Source organism: Pongo pygmaeus, chromosome 16 (assembly GCF_028885625.2).
Source record: "Pongo pygmaeus isolate AG05252 chromosome 16, NHGRI_mPonPyg2-v2.0_pri, whole genome shotgun sequence".
Lineage (NCBI taxonomy): Eukaryota > Metazoa > Chordata > Mammalia > Primates > Hominidae > Pongo > Pongo pygmaeus.
Window position 1 is genome coordinate 4912432 of NC_072389.2, and position 27516 is coordinate 4939947.

The following is a 27516-nucleotide window of genomic DNA, read 5'->3' on the forward strand; positions in this document are numbered from 1 at the left end:
TAGAATAGAATGGAAGTGAATGTGCAATGGAATGTGGAATGCAATGTGGAATGCAATGGAATGGAATGTGGAATGGAATTGAATTTGGAATGGAATGGAATGGAATGTGGATTGGAATGGAATGGAATGGAATGTGGAATGGAATGGAATGGAATGGAATGTGGAACAGAATGGAATGAAATGTGGAAAGGAATGGAATTGAATGTGGAATGCCATGGAATGGAATGGTACGTGGAATTGAATGCAATGGAATGGAAGGTTAAATGCAATGTATTGGAATGTAACGTGGAATTTAATGCAATTGAACGGGTAAAGGAATGTGGAATGGAAAGTGGAATGGAAAGTGGAATGGAATGAAATGAAATGTGGAATGGAATGGAATGGAATGTGGAATAGAATGGAATGGAATGGAATATGCAATGGAATGTGGAATGGAATGTGGAATGGAATTGAACTTGGAATGGAATGGAATCGAATGTGTATTGGAATGGAATGGAATGTAACGTGGAATGGAATGGAATGGAATGGAAAGTGAAATAGAATTTGGAATGGAATGTGGAGTGGAATGAAATGCACAGTGGAATGGAAAGCAAAGGAATATGGAATGGAATGGAATGGAATTGAAAGTGAAATGGAATTTGCAATGGAATGTGAAATGCAATGCAATGAAATGTGGAATGGAATAGAATGGAATGTGGATTGGAAAGTGGAATGCAATGGAACATGGAATGGAATGTGGAAAAGAATGTGGAATGGAATGTGGAATGGAATGTCAAATGGAATGTGGAATAGAATATGGAATGAAATGTAGTATGGAACGCAGAATGGAAAGGAATGAAATGTCCAATGGAATGTGGAATGGAATGAAATTGAATGCGGAAAGGAATGTTTAATGGAATGGAAAGAACGTGAAATGGAAAGAAATGGAATGTGGAATGCAATGGAATGGAATTGAATGTGAAATGGAATGGAATGGACTCTGGAATGGAATGTGGAAAGGAATGGAATGTAGTGGAATGTGGATTGGATTCTTGAATGGAATTGAATGGATTGTGGAATGCAATGGAGTGGAATGTGGAATGGAAAGGGTTGCAATGAGAAATGGAATATTGAAAGGAATGGAATGGAATGGAAAGTGGAATGGAATGGATTGGAATGTATAATGGAATGGGAATGGGGTGGAATGCAATGTGGAATGGAATGGAAAGGAATGTGGAATGGAATGGAATGGAATTGAACGGAACGTGGAATTGAATGGAATTGATCGGGGAATGGAATGTGTAATGGAATATGGAATGGAATGGAATGGAATGTGGAATGGAATATGGAATGGAATGGAATGGAATGTGGAATGGAATGTGGAATGGAATGGAATGGAAATTGAAATGGAATTGAACTTGGATTGTAATGGAGTGGAATGTCGATTGGAATTGATTGGAATGTGGATTGGAATGGAGTGGAATGGAATATGGAATGGAATGGAATGGAAAGTGAAATGGAATTTGGAATTGAACGTGCAATGGAATGAAACGGAATGTGGAATGCAGTAAAGTGGAATGTGGAATGGAATGGATCATGGAATGAAATGTAGTATGGAATGTGGAATGTAACGGAATGGAATGTGGAATGGAATGTGGAATGGAATGTGGAATGAAACATGGAATGAAACGTGGCAAGGAATGGAATGGAACGTGGACTGAAATGTGGAATGAAATGGAATAGGATGTGAAATGGAATCAGTAATGGAATGTGGAATGTAATGGAAAGGAATGTGGAATGGAAGGTGGAGTTGCATGGAAAGGAATGTGGAATAGAATGCAATGGAATGTGTAATGGCATGTGGAATGGAATGGAACGGAATGTGGAATGGAATGTGGAATGGAATGGAACGGAATGTGGAATGGAATGTGGAATTTAAGGGACTGTAATGTGGAACGGAATGTGGAATGGAATGTGGAATGGAATGGAATGGAAAGTGTAATGGAACGTGGAATGGAATGGAATGGAAATTGAAAGGGAATGGAATGGAATGTGGATAACAATGAAATGGAACGGAATGGAATGTGAATGGAATGGAATGGAATTTGAATGGAATAGAATGGAATGTGGAATGCAATGGAATGTAATGAAATGAGGAATGGAATGGAACGGAATATGGAATGCAAGGCAATGAAATGAAATGAGGAATTGAAAGTAATGGAATGTGGAAAATAATGGAATGGAATATGCAATGGAATGGAAGAGAACGTGGAAAGGAATGTGGAATGGAGTTCAATGTAATGTGGAATGAAATGTAATGGAACGTGGAAAAGAATGTGGAATTGAATGTGGAATGGAAAGTGGAATGGAATGGAATGGCATGTGGAATAAAGCGGGATGGGATGGAATGCAATGCGGAATGGAATGGAATAGCATGTGGAACACAATGGAATGGAATGAAATGTGGAATTGAATGGAATGGAAAGTGGAATGGAATAGAATGGAATGTGGAATGGAATGGAATGTAACGTGCAATGGAATGTGGAATGGAATGTGGAATGTCATGTGGAATGGAATGTGGAATATAAAGGAATGGAGTGTTGACTGTAATGGAATGGAATATGGAATAGAATGGAATGGGAATGGAATGGAATGGAATGTGGAATGCAATGCAATGGAATGTGGAATGGAATGGAATGGAATGTGGAATAGAATGTGGAATGGAATGGAAAGCTACGTGAAATGGAATGTGGAATGGAATGTGGAATGTAAAGTCGAATGGAAGGTGCAATGGAATGTAAAGGAACGTGGAATAGATTGGAATGGAACTTGGAATGTAATATGGAATGGAATTCGGAATGTGACATGGAACAGAATGGAATGCAACATGGAATGGAATGTGGTAGAATGTGGAATGGAATGGATTGGAATGTGTAATGGAATGAATTGGAAAGTGAAATGGAAAGGAATGGAACGTGGAATGGAATGTGGAATGGTACGTGGAATGGATTGTTTAATGGAGTGGAAAATAATGCGGAATAGAATGGAATGGAATGAAATGTGGAATGGAATGCGGAATGGATTGTGGAATGGAATGGAATGGAATGAGCAACAGAATGGAAAGGAACGTGTAATGGAATGGAAGGGAAAGGAAAGGAAAATGAAGTAGAATGTGGAAAGGAATGTGAAATGGAAACTGGAATGGAATGTGGAACGGAATGAAATGGAACGTGGAATGGAACGTGGAATGGATCATGGAATGGAAAGAGGAATGGAAGACGGAATGGAATGTGGAATGGAATGGAATGGATTGTGGTATGAAATGTGGAATGGAATGGAATGTGGAATGGAATGTGGAATGAAATGCATTGGAATGAGAATGGAATGTGGAATGGAATGGAATGGATTATGGAATGGAATGTGGAATGGAATGGATTGGAATGCGAAATGGATTGTGGAACGGAATGTGGAATGAATCGTGGAATGGACCGTGGAATTGATTGGAATGGAACATGGTATAGAATGTGGAATGTAATGGAAGGGAATGTGGAATGAAATGTGGAGTGTAATGGAATGGAATGTGGAACGGAATGGAATGGAATGTGGAATGGAATGGGGAATGGAACGGAAAGTAATGAAGAATGGAATGTGGAATAGAATGTGGAAGGGAAAGTGGAATGGAATGGAATGGAATGTGGAATGAAACATGGAATGAAATCGAATGGAACATGGGGTGGAAAGTGGAATGGAATGTGGAATGGAATGTGGAATGGAATGCAATGGAATGTGGAATGGAATGTGGAATGCAGTGTCGAATGGAATGGAATGGAACAGGGAATGGACCATGGAATGTAATGGAATGGGACGTGGAATGAAATGTGGAATGGAACGTGGAACGGAAAGTAGAATGCAATTGAATTGAACGTGGATTTGAATGGAGAACGGAATGTGGAATAGAAAGTGGAATGGAATGTGAAATGGAATGTTAAATGGAAAAGAATGGAATGTGGAAAGCAATTGAATGGAATGGGGAATGGAATGGAATGGAATGTGGACTGGAATGTTATGCAATGGAATGGAAAGAGAAATGGAAATTGGAATGGAACGTGGAATGGAGTGGAAAGGAAAGTCGTATGGAATGTGGAAGGGAAGGTGGAATGAAACGTGGAAAGGAATGGAATAGAAGGTGGAATGGAATGTGGAATGGAATGTGGAATGGAATCGAGTGGAATGTGGAAAGGAATGCAATCGAATGTGGAATGGAACGCGGAAGGGAATGGATTGGAATGTGGAATGGAATTTGCAAAGGAATGGAATGGAATGTGGAAGGGAATGTGGAATCAAATGTAGAATGTAATGTGGAATGGAATAGAATGGAATGTGGAACGGAATGTGTAATGGAATGGAATGGAATGTGGAAGGGAATGTGGAATGTTATGTGGAATGGAATGTGGAATGGAATCGAATGGAATGTGGAAGGGAATGTGGAATGGAATGTGGAAGGGAATGTGGAATGGAATGCAGGAAGTAATCTGGAAAGCATTGGAATGGATTGTGGAATGGAATGTGGAATGGAATGTGGAATGGAATTGAATGGAATGTGGCATGGAATGTGGAAAGGAATGGAATGGACTGAGGAAGGGAATGTGGAATGGAATGTGGAATATAGGGTGGAATATAATGCAATGGAGAGAGGAATCGGATGTGGAATGGAATGGAATGGAATGTCTAATGGAATCTGGAAAGGAATGGAATGGAATGTGGAATGCAATGTGCAATAGAATGTGGAATTGAATGGAATGGAATTTTGAATTGAGTATGGAATGGAAAGGAATGGAATGTGGAATGAAACGTGGAACTGAATGTGGTATCGAATGGAATTTAATGTGGAATGGAATGTGGAATGGAATGGAATAGAATGTGGACTGTTATGTGGAATAGAATGTGCAATGGAATGTGCAATGGAACGTGTTATGGAACAGAATGGAATGTGGAATGAATTATGGAATGCAATGTGGAATGGATCGTGGAATGGAATGTAATGGAATGTGGAATGAAACGTGGAATGGAATGGAATGAAACGTGGAATGGAACGTGCAATGGAACGTGAAATGGGATTTGGAATGGAACGTGGAATGGAATATGCAATGGAATGTGGAATAGAAAGTGGAAGGGAATGTAAAGGATTGTGGAAAGGATTGTGGAATGGAATTTGAAATGGATCGTGGAATGCAAAGGAAAGGAACCTGGAATGGAATGTGGAAAGGAATGTGGACTGGAAAGTGGAATGGAATGGAATGGAATGTGGAATGGAAGTGGAATGGAATGGAATTGAATGCAATCTGGAATGGAATGTGGAATGGAATGTGAAATGGAATTTTGAGTGGAATGGAATGGAATGTGGCATGGAATGTGGAAAAGAATGGAATGGATTGTGGAGTAGAATGTGGAATGGAATGGAATGGAAAGCGGAATGGAATGAATGCAATGGTAAACAATATGGCATGCAATGGAATGGAAAATGTAATGCAATGTAGAATTTAATGGTATGGAATGTGGAATGGAACGTGGAATGGAATGGAATGAAATGTGGAATGGAATGGAATGGAATATGGAATTGAATGTGGAGAGGAATGTAATGGAATGTGGAATAGAACGTTGAATAGAATGGTATGGAATGGGGAATGGAATGGAATGGAATGTGGGATGGAATGGAATGGAACATGGAATGGAACGTGAAATGGAATGTGGAATGTGGAAATTAATGTGGAATGGACAGGAATGGAATGGAAGGGAATGTGGAATAGAAAGTGAAATGGAATGTGGAATGGAATGTGGAATGGAATGTGGAATGGAATGGAATGGAATGTGGAATGAAATGTGGAATGGAATGAATTGGAATGTGGAAAAGAATGGAATGGAATGGAATGGAATACGGAATGGAAGGTGGAATGGAATGTGGAATGGAATGTGGAATGGAATGTAGAATGAAATGTGGAATGAAATGTGGAATGGAATGAATTGGAATGTGGAATAGAATGGAATGGAATAGAATGGAATGCGGAATGGAAGGTGGAATGGAATGTGGAATGGAATGTAAAATGAAATGTGGAATGGAATGGAATGCGGAATGGAAGGTGGAATGGAATGTGGAATGGAATGTGGAATGTAATGTGGAATGGAATGTAGAATGAAATGTGGAATGGAATGGAATGGAATGTGGAATGAAATTTGCAATGGAATGGATTGGAATGTGGAATGGACTTTAATGGAATGTGGAATGGAAAGTGGAATGGAATATGGAATGAAATGTGGAATGGAATGAATTGGAATGTGGAATAGAATGGAATGGAATGGAATGGAATGCGGAATGGAAGGTGGAAAGGAATGTGGAATGGAATGTGGAATGGAATGTATAATGATATGTGGAATGGAATGGAATGGAATGTGGAATGAAATGTGGAATGGAATGGATTGGAATGTGGAATGGAATGTGGAATGGACTTTAATGGAATGTGGAATGGAAAGTGGAATGGAGTGTGGAATGGATTGTGTAATGGAATGTGGAATGGAACGGAATATAAGGATGAATGGAATGTGGAATGGAGTGTGGAATGGAAGTTGGAATGGAATGCAATGGAATTTTGAATGGAACATGGAATGGAAAGTGGAATCGAATGCATTGGAATGGAACATGGAATAGAATGTGGAAAGGATTGTGAAATGGAATGGAATGTAACGTAGAATGGATCCTGGAATGGAACTTGGAAAAGAATGTGGAATTCAACGTAGCATGGAATGCGGAATGGAATGTGCAATGGAACGGAATGGAATGTAGAATGGAATGTGGAATAGAGTGTTGAATGGAACGTGGAATGGAATGGAATGGAATGTGGAATGGAACGTGCAATGGAACGTGGAATGGAATGGAATGGAATGGAATGGAATGGAATGTGGAATGGAACGTGGAATGGAATGCAATGGAATGGAATGTGGAATGGAATGAAACGGAATGTGGAATGGAATGTGGAATGGAATGGAACGAATTGTGGAAGGAAATGTGCTTTGGAATGGAATGGAATAGACTGGAATGTGGAATAGAATGTGGGATAGAATTTAATGGAAAGTGGAATGGAACTTGGAATGGAATGGAATGGAATGGAATGGAATGTGGAATGGAATGGAATGGAATGTGGAATGGAATGTGGAATGGAATGTGGAATGGTATGTGGAATGCAATGGAACGAAATGTGGAATGGAAAGTTGATTGGAATTCAATGGAAATTGGAATGGAATGGAATGGACGGCGGTATGGAATGTGGAATGGAATGTTGAAAGGAATGTAGAATGGAATGGAATGGAATGAAATGTGGAATGGCATGTGAATTGGAATGCAATGGAATGTGGAATGGTAAATGGAAAGATATGCAATGGAATGAGATTGCAATGTGGAATTGAATGTGTAATGCAATTTGGAATGGACTGTGGAATGAAATGTGGAATGGAATGTGGAAAGGAATGTGGAATGCAATGGAATGGACTTTTGAATGGATTGTGGAATGGAATGTAATGCAATGTGGAATGGAATGTGGAACGGAATATTTAATGGAAAGTGGAAAGGAATGGAGTGGAATGTGGAATATAATGTGGAATGTAATGTGGAATGGAATGTGGAAGGGAAAGGGGAATGGAATGGAATCTAATGTGGAATGGAATGTGGAAAGGTATGTGGAATGGAACGGAATGGGATGCGAAATGGAATGTGGAATTGAATGTGTAATGGAATGTAAAATGTAATGCAATGGAGTGTGGAATTAAATGTGCAATGGAATGGAATGGAATGTGGAATGGAATGTGGGATGGAATGAGGAATGGATTGTAGTATGGAATGTAGAAAGGGTTGTGGAACGGAATGGAGTGTAATGTGGAATGGAATGTGAAATGGAGTGGAATAGAATGTGAAATGGAATGTGGATTGGAATTTGGAATGGAAAGTGGAATGCAAAGTTGATTGGAAATTGGAATGGAATGGAATGGAAAGTGTAATGGAATGTGAAATGGAAAGGAATGGAATGTGGAATGGAATGGAATGGAATGTGGAATGGAATGGAATGCAATGTGGAATGGAATGGAATGGAATGTGCAATGGAATGTGGAAAGGAAAGTGGAATGGAATGGAATGGAATCTGTAATGGATGGTGGAATGCAATTGAATCGACCTTGCAATGGAAAATACAATGGAAAGTGGAATGGAATGGAATGTAATGAGGAATGGAATTAAAAGTGGAATGGAATGGAAGGGAAGGTGGAATGGAATGTAATGAGGAATGGAATTAAAAGTGGAATGGAATGGAAGGGAAGGTGGAATGGAATGTGGAGTGGAATGTAATGGAATGGGTAATGGAATGACATGGAATGTGAAATGGAATGTGGAATGGATTGTGAAATGGAATGTGGAATGGAGTGGAATAGAACGTGGAATGGAAGGTTGAACGGAATGTGGAATAGAATGAGCAATGGAATGTGGAAAGGAATGTGGAAAGGAACGTAATGGAATGTGAAATGCAATGTGGAATGGAATGGAATGGAATGTTGAATGGAAGGGAATGGAATGTGGAACGGAATGTGGAACGGAATGTGTAATTGAATGTGGAATGGAATGTGGAAAGGAATCTGGAATTTAACGGAAAGGAATGTGAAATGGAATGGAATGGAATGTTTAATGGAATGTGGAATGAAATGGAATGGAATGTGGATTGGAAGGAGGAAAGGAATGTGGAATGGAACGGAATGGAATGTGGAATGGGATGTGGAGTAGAATGTGGAATGGAATGTGGAATAGAATGTGAAATGGAATGCATAATAGAAAGTGGAAAGGAATGTGGAATGGAACGGAATGGAATGTCGAATGGAATGTGGAATAGAGTGTGGAATGGAATGTGGAACAGATTGTGAACCGTAAAGTGGAATGGAACGGAATGGAACATGGAATGGAATGTGGACTGGAAATTGGAATGGAGTGTGGAATGGAATGTTTAATGGAACGCAATGTAATGTGTAATGGAATTTGGAATTTAAAGTGGAATGGAAAGTAAAATATAATGGAATGGAATGTGGAATTGAAAGTGGTATGGAAAGGATTGGAACGTGGAATGGAATGTGGCATGGAATGGAACAGAATATGTAATGGAATGTGGATTGGAATGTGTAGTGGAAAGTGGAGTGTAACATGGAATGGAACGTGGAATGTAATGGAATTGAACGTGTATTGGAATGTGGAATAGAAAGAAATGTGGCATGGAATGTGGAATGAAATGTGGAATGAAATGTGGAAAGGAAAGGAATGGAATGTGGAATGGAATGTGCAATGGAATAGAATGGAATGTGGAATGGAATGGAATGGAATGTGGAATGGCATGTGGAATGGAACGGAATGTAATGTGGAATGGATTGGGGAATGGAATGTTGAATGGAAAGTGGAATGGAATGGAAAGTAATGTAGAATGGAACGTGGAATGATATCGAATGGAGCTTGGAATAGAACGTTGAATGGAAAGTGGAATGGAATGTGGAATGGAATGGAACGGAAAGTGGAAAGGAATTTAATGGAATGTGGAATGGAATGTGGATTGGAATGCGGAATGTAATGTGGAATGAAATATGTAATGGAACAGACTGGAATGTGGAATGCAATGTGGAATGGAGTGTGGAATGGAATGTGTAATGGAACGGAATAGAATGTGAAAAGGAGTGTGGAATGGAAAGTGGAATAGAAAGTCAAATGCAATGGAATGAAATGTTTAATTGAACGTGGCATGCAATGGAATGGAACGTGGAATGGAATGTGGGATGGTATCTAATTGACTGTGGAATGGATTGTAGAATGGATTGTAGTGGAATGTGGAATGCAATGTGAAAGAGAGTATAATGGAATGTGAAATGGAGTATGGATTGCAATGTGGAATTGGACATGAAATGGAATGGAATGGAGCGTAAAATGGAATTTGGAATGGAATGGAATGGAAAGTGGAATGCAATAGAAGGGAATGTGGAATGGAATGTGGAAAGAAAAGTGGAATGGAATGGAATGGAATGGGGAATGGAACGTGGACTTTAATTGAATGGACCTTAGAATGGAACTTATTATGGAACATTGAATGGAATGTGGAATGGAATGAAATGGAATGTGGAATGGAATGGAATGGAATGAGGAATGGAATGGAGTGGAATGTGGAATGGAACGTGGAATGGAATGGAGTGGAATGTGGAATGGAACATGCAATGGAATGGAATGGAATGAGAAATGGAATGTGGAATGGAATGGAATGCAATGTGGAATTGAAAGGAGTGAAATGTGGAATGCAATGCGGAACGGAATGTGGAATGGAATGTTGAATGGAATGTGGAAAGCAATGTGGAATGGAACGGAATGGAATGTGAAATGGAATGTGAATGGAAAGTAATGGAATGTGCAATGGAATGTGGAATGGATTGTGGAATGGAATGTGGAAAGGAATCTGGAATGGAACGGAATGGAATGTGAAATTGAATAGAATGGAATGTGGAATGGAATGTTTAATGGAATGGAATGGAATGCGGAATGGAATGTGGAATGGAACAGAATGGAATCTGGAAAGAAATGGAATGGAATGACATGGAATGTGGAATGGAATGGAATGACATGGAATGTGGAATGGAATGGAATGGAATGTGGAATGGAATGGAATAGAAATTGGAATGGAATGTGGAATGGAATGGAATGGAATGTGTAATGGAATGGAATGTTGTCGTATGGAATGTGAAATGGAATGGAAGGGAATGTGGAATGGGATGTAAAATGGAATGGATTAGAACGTGGAATGGAATGTGGAATGGAACGTGTAAAGGAACGTGCAATGGAAAGTGGAATGGAACATGGAATGGAATGACAAATAGAATGGAATGGAATGTGGAATGGAGTGGAATTTAGTGGAATGTGGAATGGAATGTGGAATGGAATGGACTGGAAAGTGGAATAGAATAGAATGGAACGTGGAATGGAATGGAAATGAATGGAATGTGCAAAGGAAGGGAATGGAATGTGGAATTGAATAGAATGGAATGTGGGATGGAATGGAATGGAATATGGAATGTAATGGAATGGAATGAGGAATTGAATGGAATTGAACATGCAATGGAATGGAATTGAATGTGGAAAGGAATGGAGTGGAATAGAATAGAATGTGGACTGGAATGGAAAGGAATAGAACGGAATGTGGAATGGAACGGAATGGAATGGAATATGGAAAGGAATGGAACGGTTTGTGGAATAGAACGTAATGGAACGTGGAATGGAATATGGAATGGAATGTGGAAATTTATGTTCAATGGAACGGAATGGTATGTGTAATAAATTGGAATGGAATGTGGAATGGAATGGAATGGAAAAGAATGTAGAATAGAATGGAATGGAATGGAAATGGATGTAGATTGGAATGGAATGGACTGTGGAATGGAATGTGTGATGAAATGGAAAGGAATGTGGAATGGAATCGAATGTAATGAGGAATGGAATTGAATGGAATATGGACTGGAATGTGGAATGGAATGTGGAATGGAATGGAATGGAATGTGGAATGGAAGGTGGAATGGAATGTGGAATGGAACGGAAGTAATGGGGAAAGGTATATGTAATGGAATGTGGAAAGGAAAGTGGAACGGAGTTTAATGGAACATGGAAAGGAACGTGGAATGGAATGGAATGGAACTTTGAAAGTAACGTGGAATGCAACGTGGAATAGAATGTTTAATGGAATGCAATGGAATGTGGAATGGAATGGAATGTGGAATGGAATGAAATGGAATGTGGAATGGATTGGAATGTAGAATAGAATGTGGAATGCAATGTCAAATGGAAAGTGGAATGGAAAGCGGAATATAACGTAGAATGGAATGTGGAATGGAAAGTGGAATGGAATAGAAAGGAATGTGGAAAGGAATGGAATGGAATATGGAATGGAATAGAATAGAATGTGGAATGGAAAGTTCAATGGAATGGAATGGAAAGGAATGTGGAATGGAAAGTAATGGAATAGAATGTGGAATGGAAAGTCATGGAATGGAATGTGGAAATGAAGATGGAATGGAATGGAATGGAATGGAATTTGGAGAGGAATAGGGAATGGAACGTGGAATTGTAGGAATGGAAAGTGGAACGGAACATGGAATGGAATGTGGAAAGGAATGTGGAATGCAACGTGGAATGGAATGTGGAAGGGAAAGTGGAATGGAAAGGAATTGAATGCGGAGTGGAATGGAATGGAATGGAATGCGGAATGGAATGTGGAATGGAATGAAATGGAATGTGGAATGGGATGGAATGGAATGGAATGTGGAATGAAATGGAATGGAATGATGTGGAATGCGGAATGGAATCGAATCGAATTTCGAATGAAATTGAAGGGAATGGGTCGCCCCTTCACAGCTGTGGGTGTTTCTCGTTGGGTGGAACGAGAGACTTGGAAAAGGAAAAGACACAAAATGAAGAGAAAGAAATAAGCGGACCCAGGGGACCAGCGTTCGGCAGATGGAGGATCCCACTGGCTTCTGAGTTCCCTTAGTATTTATAGATTACTTATCGTTGTTTTTTAGAGAGGGGGATGCGTCATGGTCACAAGACAATAGTGGGGAGTGGGTCAGCAGACAAACACGTGAACAAAGGCCTTTGCATCATGGACAAGGTAAAGAATCAAGTGCTGTGCTTTATAAATGCATAGACATAAACATTTCAATGCTTTGTTAAGCAGTACTGCCGCCCACATGTCTCACCTCCAGCCCTAAGGCAGTTTTTCCCTATCTCAGTAGATGGAACGTACAATCGGGTTTTATACCGAGACATTCCAATGCCCAGGGACAGGCAGGAGACAGATGCCTTTGTCTTGTCTCAACTGCAAGAGGTATGCCTTCCTCTTATAGTAATCCTCCTCAGCACAGACCATTTACGGGTGTCGGACTGGGGGCGGTCAGGTCTTTCCCTTCCCACGAGGCCATATTTCAGACTATCAGATGGGGCGAAACCTTGGAAAATACCTGGCTTTCCTAGGCAGAGGTCCCTGCGGCCTTCCGCAGTTTTTGTGCCCCTGGGTACTTGAGATTAGGGAGTGGTGATGACTCTTAAGGAGCATGCTGCCTTCAAGCATTTGTTTAACAAAGCACATCTTGCACAACCCTTAATCCATTTGACCTTGAGTTTGACACAGCACATGTTTTAGAGAGCACGGGGTTGGGGGTAAGGTCACAGATTAACAGCATCTCAAGGCGGAAGAATTTTTCATAATACAGAAAAAAATGGAGTCTCTTTTGTCTACTTCTTTCTATACAGACATATTAACAATCTGATCTCTGTTGCTTTTCCCCACAAAATTGAAAAGAAAGCTATGGAATGTGAAATGGAATGGAAGGCAATGTGGAATGGAACGTGGAATGGAACGTGGAATGGAACGAGGAATGGAACATGGAATGGAATGTGGAATATAACGTGGAATGGAATGTGGAATAGAATCTGGAATGGAATGGAATGGAATTAGTAATGGAATGGTATGCAATGGAATGGAATGCCGAATGGGATGGAATGGAATGCGGAAAGGGATGGAATGGAATGGAATGTGGAATTGAATGGAATGGAATCTGGAATGGAATGGAATATGGAATGGAATGTGGAATAGAATGCAATGGAATGGAAAGTGGAAAGGAATGTGTAATGGAATGGAATGGAATGTGGAATGGAATGGAACGGAATGTGGGGGGCAATGGAATGGAATCTGGAATGGAATTGAACGTGGAATGGAATGGAATGGAATGGAATGTGGATTGGAATGGAATGGAATGTGAAATGGAATTGAATGGAATGGAATGAAATGTGAAATGGAATATACAAAGGAATGTGGAAAGGAATGGACTGGAATGTGAAATGGAATGTGGAGTGGAAAGGAATGGAATATGGAATGGAATGTGAAATGGAACGTGGAAAGGAAGTTGGAATGGAATGGAATGGAACGTGGAATGGAATGTGGAATGGAATGGAGTGCAAAGGATTGTGTAATGGAATGTGGAAAGGAATGTGTAATGGAATGGAATGAAATGAGGAATGGAATATGGAGATTAATGGAATGGTACGTGTAATGGAATGTGGAGTGGAATGTTGAATGGAATGGAATGGAATGGAATGTGGAATGGAAAGTTGAATGGAACGTGGAATGGAATGCAATAGAATGTGGAGTGGAGGGGAATGGAATGTAGAATGGAATGTCAAATGTAATGGAATGGAATGTGGAATTCAACGTGGAATGGAATGGCATGGAACGTGGAATGGAATCTGCGATGGAATGGAATGGAATGGATTGTGGAATGGAATGTGGAATGGAATGGAGTGGAATGTGGAATGGACTCTGAAATGGAATGTAATGGAATGTTAAATGAAATGTAGATTGGAAGGTGGAATGGAACGTGGAATGGAACGTGGAATGGAAAGTGCAGTGGAATGGAACGTAACGTGTAATGGAATGGGGAATGGAATGGAACGGAAAGAGGAATCAAATGTGGAATGTAATGGAACGGATTGTGGAGTGGAATGGAATGGAATGTGGAACGTAATGTGGAATGGAATGTGGAATGGAACGGAATGTAATGTGGAATGGAATGTGGAATGGAATGTGAAAAAGAATGTGGAATGGCATGTAATGCAATGTGGAATGGAATGTGGAATAGAATACAATGGAACTTGGAATGGAACGTGGAAAGTAACGTGGAATGTAACGTGGAATGGAATGGAATGTAATGTGGAATGGAATGGAATGGAATGTGTAATTTAATGGACTGGAATGTGGAATGAAATGTGGAATGGAATGTGGAATGGAATGTGGAGTGGAACGGAATGAAATGTGGAATGGAACATAGACTGAAGTGTGGAATGGAATGTAGAATGGAAGGGAATGAAAAGTGGAATGGAATGTGGAATGGAATGTGGAATGGAATGTAAAATGGAATGGAAAGGAATGTGGAGTGGAATGTGGAATGGAATGTGGAATGGAATGTGGAAGGGAACACGACATGAAATGGAATGGAATGTGGAATGGAATGTGGAATAGACTGTGGAATGGAATGTGGAATGGAATGGAACGGAATGTGCAAAGCAATGGAATAGGAATGTGGAAAGGAACGTGGAATGGAATGTGTAATGGAAAGGAATAGAATGTGGAATGGAATGGATTGGAATGCAGAAAGGAATGTGGAATGGATAGCATTGGAATGTGGAATGGAAAGGAATGGAATGTGGAATTTTGTGTGGAATGGAATGTAGAATGGAACGGAATGGAATGTGGAATGGAACATGGAATGGAGTGTGGAATGGAATGTGGAATGGAAACGAATGGAATGTGTAATGGAATGAGGAAAAGAAAGTGGAATGGAATGGAATGGATTGTGGAATGGAATGGAATGGTATGGAATATGGAATGGAATGGAATGGAATTTGGAATGGAAAGTGGAAAGGAACGTGGAATGTAATGTGGAATGGAACGTGAAATGGAAGGTGGAATTGAATGGAATGGAAATTGTAATGGAATGAGGGATGGAATGGAATGGAATGTGGAATTGAATGTTGAATGCAACGTGGAATAGAATGTGGAATGGAAAGTGGAATATAATTGAATGGAATGTGGAATGGAATGGAATGGAATGCAGAATAGAATGCAATGGAAAAGAATGTGGAACAGAATGTGGAATGGAATGCAGAATGGAATGCGGAATGGAATGGAAAGTAATGTGGAATGCAATGTAATGAAATGGAATGTGGAATGGAATGGAATAAAATGTGGAATGGAATGTGGAATGCAATGTTGAATGGAATGATTAACGGAATGTGGAATTGAATGGAATGGAATGTGGAATGGAATGTGGAATGGAACGGAAGTAATTTGGAAAGGAATGTGGAACGGAATGTGGAAAGGAAACTGGAACAGAATGGAATGGAAAATGAAACGGAACGTGGAATGGAACGTGTAATACAAAGTGGAATGGAATGTGGAGTGGAATGGAATGGAATCTGAAATGGAATGGAATGCATTGTGGAACGAAATGTGGAATGGAATGTGGAATGGAATGCGGAATGGAATGTGGAATAGAACGGATTGGAATGTGGAATGTAATGTGGAGTGGAGAGTGGTATCAAAAGTGGAATGGAACGGAATGGAAAGTGGAATAGAATTTGTAATGGAATTGTGGAATGGAACGTGGAATGGAATGGAATGGAATGTGGAGAGGAACGTGTATTTTAATGGAATGGAACAAAGAATGGATCGTGGAATGAAACGTGGAATGGAATGGAATGGAAAGTAGAAAGGAATGTGGAATGGAATGTGGAAAGGATTGAAATACGGAAGGGAATGGAATTGAAGGTGGAATGGAATGGAATGGGGAATGCAATGCAAAGGAATGTATAATGGAATGTCGAATGGAATGCAAAATGGAAGGTGGAATGAAATGTGGAATGGAACAGAATGGAACATGGAATGGAATGGAATGGAACGTGGAACGGAAAGTGGAATGGAACATGGAATTGAATGTCAGATGGAAGGGAATGGAATGTGGAATGGAACGGAATGGAATGTGGAATGGAATTTGGAATGGATTGTGGAGTGGATTGTGTAATGGAATGGAATGGAATGTGTAATGGAATGGAATGGAATGTGGAATGGAATGCAGAGGAATGGGGAATGGAATGTAGAATGGAATTGGAATGTAAAGGAATGGAATGTGGAATGCAGTGTGGCAAGGAAAGTTGAATGCAATGGATTGGAATGTGGAAAAGAATGTAGAAATGAATGGAAAGGAACGTGGAATGGAAAGTTTAAAGGTAAGTGAATGGAACGTGAAATGGAATGTGGAATGAAATGGAATTGAATGTGGAATGGAATGGATTGGAATGTGTAATCGAATGTGGAATGGAATTTTGAATGGAAAGGAATGGATTGCGGAATGGAATGTGGAATGGAATGTGGAATGGAATTGAACTGAATGAGCAATTGAATGGATTTTAATGTGGAAAGGAATGTGGAAGGGAATGCAATGCAATGTGGAACGTAGCACAATGGAATGTGGAATAGAATGTCGAATGCAATGTGAAAAGGAATGGAAAGGAATGTGGAATGGAATGTGGAATGGAGTGTGGAATGCAATGGGGAATGGAACCAAAAGAAATGTGGAATGGAACGTGGAAAGGACTGTGGAGTGGAATGTGGAATGGAACAGAATGGAATGTGGAATGGAATGTGGAATTGAATGTGGAATGGAAAGTGGAATGGATTGGAATGGAACGCTAAATGAAATGTAATGGAACATGGAATGGAACGTGGAATGTAATGTGTAATGCAATATAATGGCACGTGGAATTTAATGTGGAATGGAATGTGGAAAGAATTGGAATTTGGAAAGGAATGGAATAGAATGGGTAATTGAAGGGAATGGAAGGTGAAATGGAATGTGGATTTCAATGTGGAACGGAATGGAATGGAACGTGGAATGGTATGGAATGTAAAGTGGAATGAAATGTGGAAAGGAACGTGGAATGGAATGTCAGATGCAATGGAATGCAATGTTGAATGCAATGAAATGGAATGTGGAATGGAATGTGGATTGGAATGGAATGGAATGAAATGTGGAATGGAATGTGAAATGGAATGTGGAAAGGAATTTGGAATGGAATGGAATGGAATGTGGAATGGAATGTGGAATGGAAAGGAAAGAAATGTGGAATGGAATGTGAAATAGAATGTGGAATGGAATGTGGAATGCAATATAGAATGGTGTGGAATGGAATATGGAATTGAATGGAATGCAATGTGGAATGGAATGTGGAATGGGATGGAAATGAATGTGGAATGGAATGGAATGGATTGAAGAATAGAATGTTTAATGGAATGTGGAAAGGAATGTGGAATGGAATGGAATGGAATGTGGAATGGAATGTGGAATGGAATGGAATGGAATTTGGAATGGATTGTGGAATGGTATGTAATGTAATGTGGAATTGTATGGAATGGAATCAGGAGTGCAATCGATTGGAATGTGGAATGGAATGGAATGGAATTGAAATGAATGTGGAATGTAAAGGAATGGAATGTGGAAAGCAATGGAATGAAATGTGGAATGGAAAGGAATGGAAGGTGGAATTGAAATTGGAATGGAATGGAATGGAATGCGGTAAGGAATGTGGAAAGGAGTGGACTGGAAAGTCGAATGGAAGATGGAATGGAATAGAATGGAATGTGGAATGGAATGGAATGAAACGTGGAATGAAACGTGGAATGGAACGTGGAATAGAACGTGGTATGGAACGTGAAATGGAATTTGGAATGGAACGTGAAATGAGAGGTGGATTGGAATGGAATGTATTGTGGAATTGAATGGTATGGAATTTGGAATGGAATGGAATTGAAATTCGAATGGAATGGAATGGAAAGTGGAATGGAATGTAGTGGAATGGAATGTGGAATGGAATGTAGTGGAATGGAATGTGGAATTTAATGCAATGGAAAGTGGAATGGAATGTGGATTGGAAGGGAATGGAATGTGGAATGGAATGTGAAATGGAATGCAATGGAATGTGAAATGGATCGTGGAATGGTACGTGGAATCGGATGTGGAATGCAATGTGGAATGGAACGGAATGGAATGTGGAATGCAATGGAACGCAATGTGGAATGGAATGGAATCGAACTTGGAATGAAAAGGAATGGAATGTGTAAGGGAAAGGAATGGAATGTGGAATGCCATGGAAAGTTATGTAATTTTGAATGGAATGGAATGGAATGGAATGGAAAGTGCAATGGAATGGAATGGAATGTGGAATGGAGTAGGATGGAATGTGAAATGGAATGGAATGGAATATGGAATGGAATGCAATTGAATGTAATATGGTGTGCCATGCAATGGAATAGAATGAAATGTAATGGAATGTGTAATGGACCGTGGAATGGAAGGTGGAATGGAATGGAATTCATTGTGGAATGGAATGGAATGTGGAATGGAATGTGGAATGGAATGGAATGGAATGTTGAATGGAATGATTAATGGAATGTGGAATGGAATGGAATGGAATCCGGAATGGAATGTTCGATGGAATGTGGAATGGAAGGGAAGTAATATGGAATGGAATGTGGAATGGAATGTGGAATGGAAACTGGAATGTAATGGAATAGAATGTGCAATGGAACGTGTAATGGAATGGAATGGAATGTGGAACGGAACGTGGAATGGAACGTGGAAGGCAACGTGGAATAGAATGTGGAGTGGAATGTAATGGAATGTGGAATGGAATGGGATGCAATTTGGAATGAAATGTGGAATCGAATGTTGAATGGAATGTGTAATGGAACACAATGGAATGTGGAATGGAATGTGGAGTGGAGAGTGGAATCGAATGTGGAATGGAACGGAATGGAAAGTGGAATGGAATTTATAATGAAACTATGGAATGGAACATGAAATGGATGGAATGGAATGAGGAGCGGAACGTGGAATGTAATGCAATGGAACATGGAGTGGAAAGTGGAAAGGAAAAGGGAATGGAATGGAATGGAACATTGAATGGAATGTCGACCGGAAAGTGGACAGGATTGGAATGTGTAAAGGAATTGAATGGAATGTGGAATGGAATGGAATGGAAAGAGGAATGGAATGGTAAGGAATGTGTAATGGAATGTCCAATGGAATGCAAAAGGCAAGGTGGAATTAAATGTGGAATGGAGCAGAATGGAACACGGAATGGAATAGAATGGAATGTGGAATGGAATTGAATGGAATGGAATGTCGAATGGAAGGTGGAATTGAATGGAATGGAATGTGGAATGGAATGTGTAATGCAATGGAATGGAATGTGGAATGCAATGTGGAATACAATGAAGAATAGGCTGGATTGGAATGAGGAATGGAAAGTGCATTGGAGTGGAAAGGAATGTGGAACGGAATGGGATGGAATGTGGAATGGAATGTGGAATAGAATGTGGAATGGATTGGAATATAATGTGGAATGGAATGTGGAATAGAAAGGAATGGAACGTGGAATGGAATGTGGAATGGAGTGAAATGGAACGTGGAATGGAAAGTGCAATGGAATGTGGAATGGAATGCAATGGAATGTGTAATGGAATGTAGAATGGAATGTGGAATGGAATGGAATGGAATGGAATGTGAAAGGGGATGTTGAATGGAATGTGAATTGGAGCGTGGAATGGAATGTGGAATGGAAAGAAATGGAAGGTGGACTGGAACGTGGAATGAAATGGGGAATGGAATGGAATGGAATGTGGAATGGAATGTGGAATGCACTGGAATGGAATGTGGAATGGAACGTGCAATGGAATGGAATAGATTGTGCAAAGGAATGTGGAATGGAATGTGGAGCGGAATTCAATGGTATGTCAAATGGAATGTGGAATATAATGTGGAATTGAAAGTGGAAACTAATGTCGAATGTAGGGGAATGGAATGTGGAATGGAAAGGAAAGGAACATGAAATGGAATTTGGAATGGAACGTGGAAAGGAAGGTGGAATGGAATGGAATGGAATGTGGAATGTAATGTGGAAAGGAATGTGGAAGGGAATGTGGAATAGAATGGAATGGAATGGACAGGAATGGAATGAGGAATGGAATATGTAGTGGAACGTGGAATAGAACGTCGATAGGAATGGAATAAACAGGGAATGGAAAGTGGAATGTAATGAGGAATAGAATGGAAAGGAATGTGGAATGGAATGTGGAATGGAAAGTGAAATGCAATGTGGAATGGAATGGAATGAAACGTGGAAAGGAATGTGGAATGGAATGGAATGGAAAGTGGAATGGAACATGGAATGTGATGGAATGAATCGTGGAATGGAACGTGGAATGTAAAGTGGAATGGAATGTGTAATAGAATGGAACAGAATGTGGAATGGAATGTGAAATTTAATGAAATGTAATGTTGAATAGAATATGGAAAGGAATGTGTAATGGAATGGAATGGAATGTGGAAGTGATGGAATGGAATGTGGAATGTAATGTGGAAGGGAATGTTGCGAAATGGAATGGAAATGACTGTGGAATTGAATGTGGAGTGAAATGGAATGGGAAGGGGAATGGAACGTGGAATGGAACGTGGAATGGAAAGGAATGGAACATTAAATGGAATGTGGAATAGAATGTGGAAAGGAATGGAATGGAATCTGGAATGGAATGTGGAATGTAATGTGAAGTGGAAGGTGGAATGGAATGGAATGGAATGTGGAATGGAATGTAATGGAATGTGGAAAGGAATATACAATGTAATGTGGAATGCAATGTGAAATGGAATGTGGAATGAATGTGGAGTGGTAAGGAAAGGAATGTGAAATGTAATGTGGAATGTAAAGGAATGGAATGTGCAATGGAATGGAATGGAATGCGGAATGGAATGTGGAACGGAATGTGGAACAGAATGTGGAAAGGAATGTGGAAAGGAATGCGGAATGGAATGGAATGGAATGTGAAATGGAATGGAATGGAATGTGGAATGGAATGCGGAATGGAATGGAATGGAATGTGGAAAAGAATGTGGAAAGGAAAGTGGAAAGGTGTGTGGAATGGTACGGAACGGAATGTGGAATGGAATGTGGAAAGGAGTGTGGAATGGAATGGTGAATGGATTGTGGGATGGAATGCGGAAAGGAATGTGAAAAGGAATGTGGAATGGAACGGAATGGAATGTGGAATGGAATGTGGAGTACCATGTGGAATGGAATGTGGAATGAAACGGAATGGAATGTGGAATTGAATGTGGAATGGTATGTGGATTGGAGTGTGGAATGGAATGTGTAATGCACCAGAATGCAATGTGAAATGGAATGCGAAATGGAATGTGTAATGCAATGTCAAATGTAATGCAATGGAATGTGTAATACAACGTGGAATGGAATGGAATGGAAAATGGAATGGAACGCGGGATGGAACATGGAATGGACTGTGGAATGGAATGTGGAATGTAATGTGGAAGGGAATGGAGTTGAAAGTGGAATGGAATGTGAAATGGATTGGAATAGAATGTGAAATGGAATGTGGTTTGGAATTTGGAATGGAACGTGCAATGAAACGTGGAATGGAATGGAATGGAACATGTAATGGAATGTGGAATGGAATGGAATGGAATGTGGAATGGACTGGAATGGACAGTCGAATGGAATGGAATGGAAGATGGAATGGAATGTGGAAAGGAAAGTGGAATGCAATGGAATGCAATGTGGAATGGAACGTGGAGTGGAATTGATGGGACCTTGGAATGGAACGTAGAATGGAAAGTGGAATTGAGTGGAATCTAATGGGGAATGGAATGGAATGGAATGTGGAATGGAATGGAATGGAATGTGGAATGGAATGTAGAACGGAATGTGGAAAAGAATGTGGAATGGAATGGAATGGAATGTGAAATGGAATGTGCAATGGAGTGTGGAATGGAATGTGGAATGGAACGTGAAATGGAATGGAATTCAAAGTGGAATTCATCGTGAAATGGAATGCAATCGGAAGTGTAATGCAACATGGAATGGAACGTGAGTTGGAATGGAATGGTACATACAATGGAAAGCGGAATGGAAGGCGGAAAGAATGGAATAGAATTTGGAATGGAATAGAAAGGAATGGGGAAGGGAATGAAATGGAATGTGGAAGGGAACGTGGAACAGAATGAGGAATGGAATGTGGAATGTAATGTGGAATGGATTGGAATATAATGTGGAATGGAATGTGGAATGGAATGGAATGGAAAGTGGATAGGAACGTGGAATGGAACATGGAATAGAACGTCGAATGGAATGGAATGTGGAATGGAATGGAATGGAATGTGGAAAGGAATGTTGAATGGAATGGAATGCAATGTGGAATGGAATATGAAATGCAATGCGGAATGAAATCTGGAATGGAATGTGAAATTGAATGTGGAATGGAATGGAATGGAATGCGGCTGGAAATGTGGAATGGAATGAAGTGAAATGTCGAATGGAATGTGGAATGGAAAGAGGAATGTAATGTGGAGCAAAATGTAATGGAATGGAATTTATTGAGGAATGGAAAGTGGATTGGGATGTGGAATGTAACGTGGAATGGAACGTGGAATGGAATGTGGAATTTAATCGAAAGGAACGGGTAATGGAATGTGGAATGGAATGGAATGGGAATGAAATGAGGAATGTAATGTGGAAAGAAATGTGGAATGGAATGGAATGGAATGCTGATTGGAATGTGGAATGGAATGGAATGGAATATGGCGTAGAATGGAATGAAACGTGGAATGGAATGTGAAATGGAATGTGGAGTGGAACGTGGAATGGAATGTGAAATGGAATGTGGAAATTAATGGAATGCAATGGTGAATGGAATGTGGAATGGAATGGGTAATGGAATGAGGAATGGAATGGAATGGAACGTGGAATCTAATGGAATGGAATGTTGAATGGAATGTCGAATGGAATGGAATGGAATGGAATGGAATGGAATGTGGAATGGATTGTGGAATGGAATGTGGAATGCAAAGGAATAGAATGTGGAATGGAATGTGCAAAGGAATGGAATGGAATGTGGAATGGAGTGTGGAATGGAATGTACAACGGAATGGAATGGATTATGGAATCGAATGGAATGGAATGGTATGGAATATGGCATGGATTGTGGATTGGAATGGAATGGAATGATATGGAACACGGAATGGAATGTAATGGAATGTGGAATTTAACGTGGAAAGGAACAGGGAATGGAACATGGAATGGAAAGTGGAATGGAACGTGGAATGGAATGGAATGGAACGTGGAATGGAATGTGGAATGTAACGGAAAGGAAAGTGAAACGGAATGTGGGATGGAATTTAGTGGAGTATGGAATGGAATGTGGAGTGGAAAGTGGAATGGAATGTGGAATGGTATGTGGAATGGAATGTGTAATGGAATTGTATGGAAAGGGGAATGGAACGGAATGGAATGTAGAATAGAGTGGAATGCAATGGAATGGAATGTGGAATAGAATGGAATGGGATGGAATGTGGAATAGAATGGAATGGAATGGAATCTGGAATGCAATGGAATGGAATGGAATGTGAAATTGAATGAAATGGAATGTGGAAAGGAATGGAAAGGAATGGGGAATGGAATATGGAATGGAAGGGAATGGAACATGGAATGCAATGTGGAATGGAATGTAGAATGGAATGTGCAATATAATGGAATGGAATGTGGAATGGAATGGAATGGAATGGCAAATATAATGGAATGGATTGGAATGCGGTATGGAATGTGGAATGGAATGGAATGGATTGTGGAATGCAATAGAATGGAAAGGGCAACGGAATGGAAAGGAATGAAATAGTTTGGAAAGTGAAATGGAATGTTTAATGGCGACTGAAATGGAAGGTGGAATGGAAAGCTGAATGTAATGAAATGGAAAGAAGAAAGGAAAGGAATGGATCGTGCAATGGAATGGAAAGGATCTTGGAATGGAATGTTGAATGCAACGTGGAATGAAAGGGAGTGGAATGTGGAATGGAATGTGGAATGTAATGGAATGTAATTTGGAATGGAATGAGGAATGGATTGGAATGTAATGTGGTTGGAATGTGGAACGGAATGTGGAAAGGATTGTGGAATGAAATGTGGAACGGAAGATGTAATGGAAAGGAATGGAATGTAGAATGGAAGGTGGAATGGAATGTGGATTGGAACGTGGAATTTAACGTGGAATGGAATGGAATGGAACTTGGAATGGAATGTAGAATGGAAACGATAGGAATGTGGAATGGAATGTGCAAAGGAATGTGAAATGGTGTGGAATGAAATGTCGAATGGAAAGTGTAGTGGAATGGAAAGGATTGCGGAATGGAAGGCAATGGAATGGGTAATGGAACGTTGAGTGGAATGTGGCATTGAATGTGGATAGGAATGTAATGGAATGGGGAATGGAATGTGGAACGTAATGTGGAATGGAAAGGAATGCTCTGTCGAATGTAATGAGGAATGGATTGTGGAAGGGAAAGTGAAATGGAATGTAATGGAATGCGGAATGGAATGTGGAATGCAATGGAATGGAACGTGGAGTGGAACATTGAATGCATCGTGGAAGGGAATGTGGAATGGCATTAAATGAGGAATGGAATGGAATGGAATGTGGAATGGAATGTGAAATTGAATGTGGAAAGGAATGCTGAGTGGATTGTGGAATGGAAAGGATTGATGTAGAATATGGAATGGATTGGAATGGAATGCAAAAAGGAACGTGGAAAGGAACGTGGAAAGTAATGGAATGGAACGTGGAATGGAATGTGGGATGGAATGGAATGGAATGTGGAATGGAATGTTGAATGAAAAGTGGAAAGGATTGGAATGTAATGTGGAATGGAATGGAATGGAATGTGAAATGGAATGTGGAATGAAATGGGGAACGGAATGTGGAATGGAGTGTAGAATGGAACGTCGAATGGAATGGAATGGAATATAGAATGGAACGTGGAATGGAACGTCGAATGGAATGGAATGGAAAGTATAATGGAATGTGAAATGGAATGGAATGGAATTTGGAATGGAATGTGGAATTGAATGTGGAATGTAATTGAATGGAAAGTGGAATGTGGAATAGAATGTTGAACGGAATGGAATGGAATGTGGAATAGAATGCGAAATGGACTGGAATGGAATCTGGAATGGAATTTTGAAAGGAAGGCAGCGTGGAATGTGGAATGGAATGGAATGGAATGTGGAATGGAAAGGAATTGAATGTGGAATGGAAAGTGGAATGGAATGTGCAATGGAATGGAATGGATTGTGGAATGGAAAGGAATTGAATGGTATGGAATATGGCATGGATTGTGGATTGGAATGGAATGGAATTGTATGGAATATGGAATGGAATGGAATCGAATGTGGAATGGAACATGGAAAGAACAGGGAATGGAACGTGGAACAGAACGTGGAATGGAAGGTGGAATGGAATGGAATGGAATGTGGAATGGAATTTCGAATGGAATGGAATGGAAAGTGTAATGGAATGTGAGATGGAATGGAAAAGAATGTGGAATGGAATGTGGAGTGGAAAGGGGAATAGAATGTGGAACGGTATGTGGAATGGAATGTGAAATGTAATTGAATGGAATGTGGAATTAAATGGAATGGAATGTGGAATACAATGGAATAGAATGGAACGTGGAACAGAATGGAATGGAATGGAATGGAATGTGAAATGCAATGGAATGGAATGTGCAAGGTAATGTAGAAAGGAACGGAAAGGAATATGAAATGCAACGTGGAATGGAAGGTGGAATGTAATGGAAAGGAACGTGTAATGGAATGTCGAATGGACAGGAATAGAATGTGGAATGGAATGTGGAATGGAATGATGAATGGAAAGTGCAATGGATTGGAATGGAATGTGGAATGGAATGGAATGGAATGTGAAATGGAATGTGGAATGGAATGTGGAACGGAATGTTGAATGGAACGTGGAATGTAATGTTGAATGGAATGGAATTTAATATGGGATGGAACGTGAAATGGAAGGTCGAATGTAATGAAATGGAACTTGTAATGGAATGTGGAATGAAATGGAATGGAATTTGGAATGGAATGTGAAATTGAATGTGGAATGTATTGGAATTGAATGTGGAATGTATTGGAATGGAATGTGGAACGGAATCGAATGGAATGTGGAATGGATTGTGGAATGGAATGGAATGGAATGTGGAAAGGTATTTTGAATGGAAGGTGGAGTGGAATGTGGAATGGAATGGAATGGAATGTGGAATCGGATGTCAAATTGAAAGTGGAATGGAACGGAAGTAATGTGGAAATGTACGTGGAATGGAATGTGGAAAGGAAAGTGGAACGGAATGGAATGGAACGTGGAATGGAACATGGAATGGAATGGAATGGAATGGATAGTGGAATGGAACGTGGAAGGCAACGTGGAATGGGATGTTTAATGGGATAGAATGGAATGTGAAATGGAATGGAATGGAATGGAATGTGTAATGGAATGGAATGGAATGTGGAATGGAAAGGAATGTAGAACGGAATGTAGAATGCAATATGGAATATAATGTGGAAAGGAACGTGGAATGGAAAGTGGAATGTAAAATAGAAGGGAACGTGGAATGGAATGTGGAATGGAATAAAATGGAACGTGGAATTCAATGGAATGTAAGGCAATGGAATCTGGAATTGAATGGAATTGATCGGGGAATGTAATATGTAATTCAATATGGAATGCAATGGAATGGAATGTGGAATGGTATGGAATGGAATGTGGAGTAGAATAGAATGAAAGTGAAAGTGCAGTGGAATGTGGAATGGAATGTCGAATGGAATGGAATGGAAAGTGTAATGGAATTGAACTTGGATTGTAATGGAATGGAATGTGGATTGGAATGGAATGGAATGGAATGTGGATTGGAATGGAATGGAATGGAATGTGGAATGGAATGGAATGGAATGGAAAGTGAAATGGAATTTGA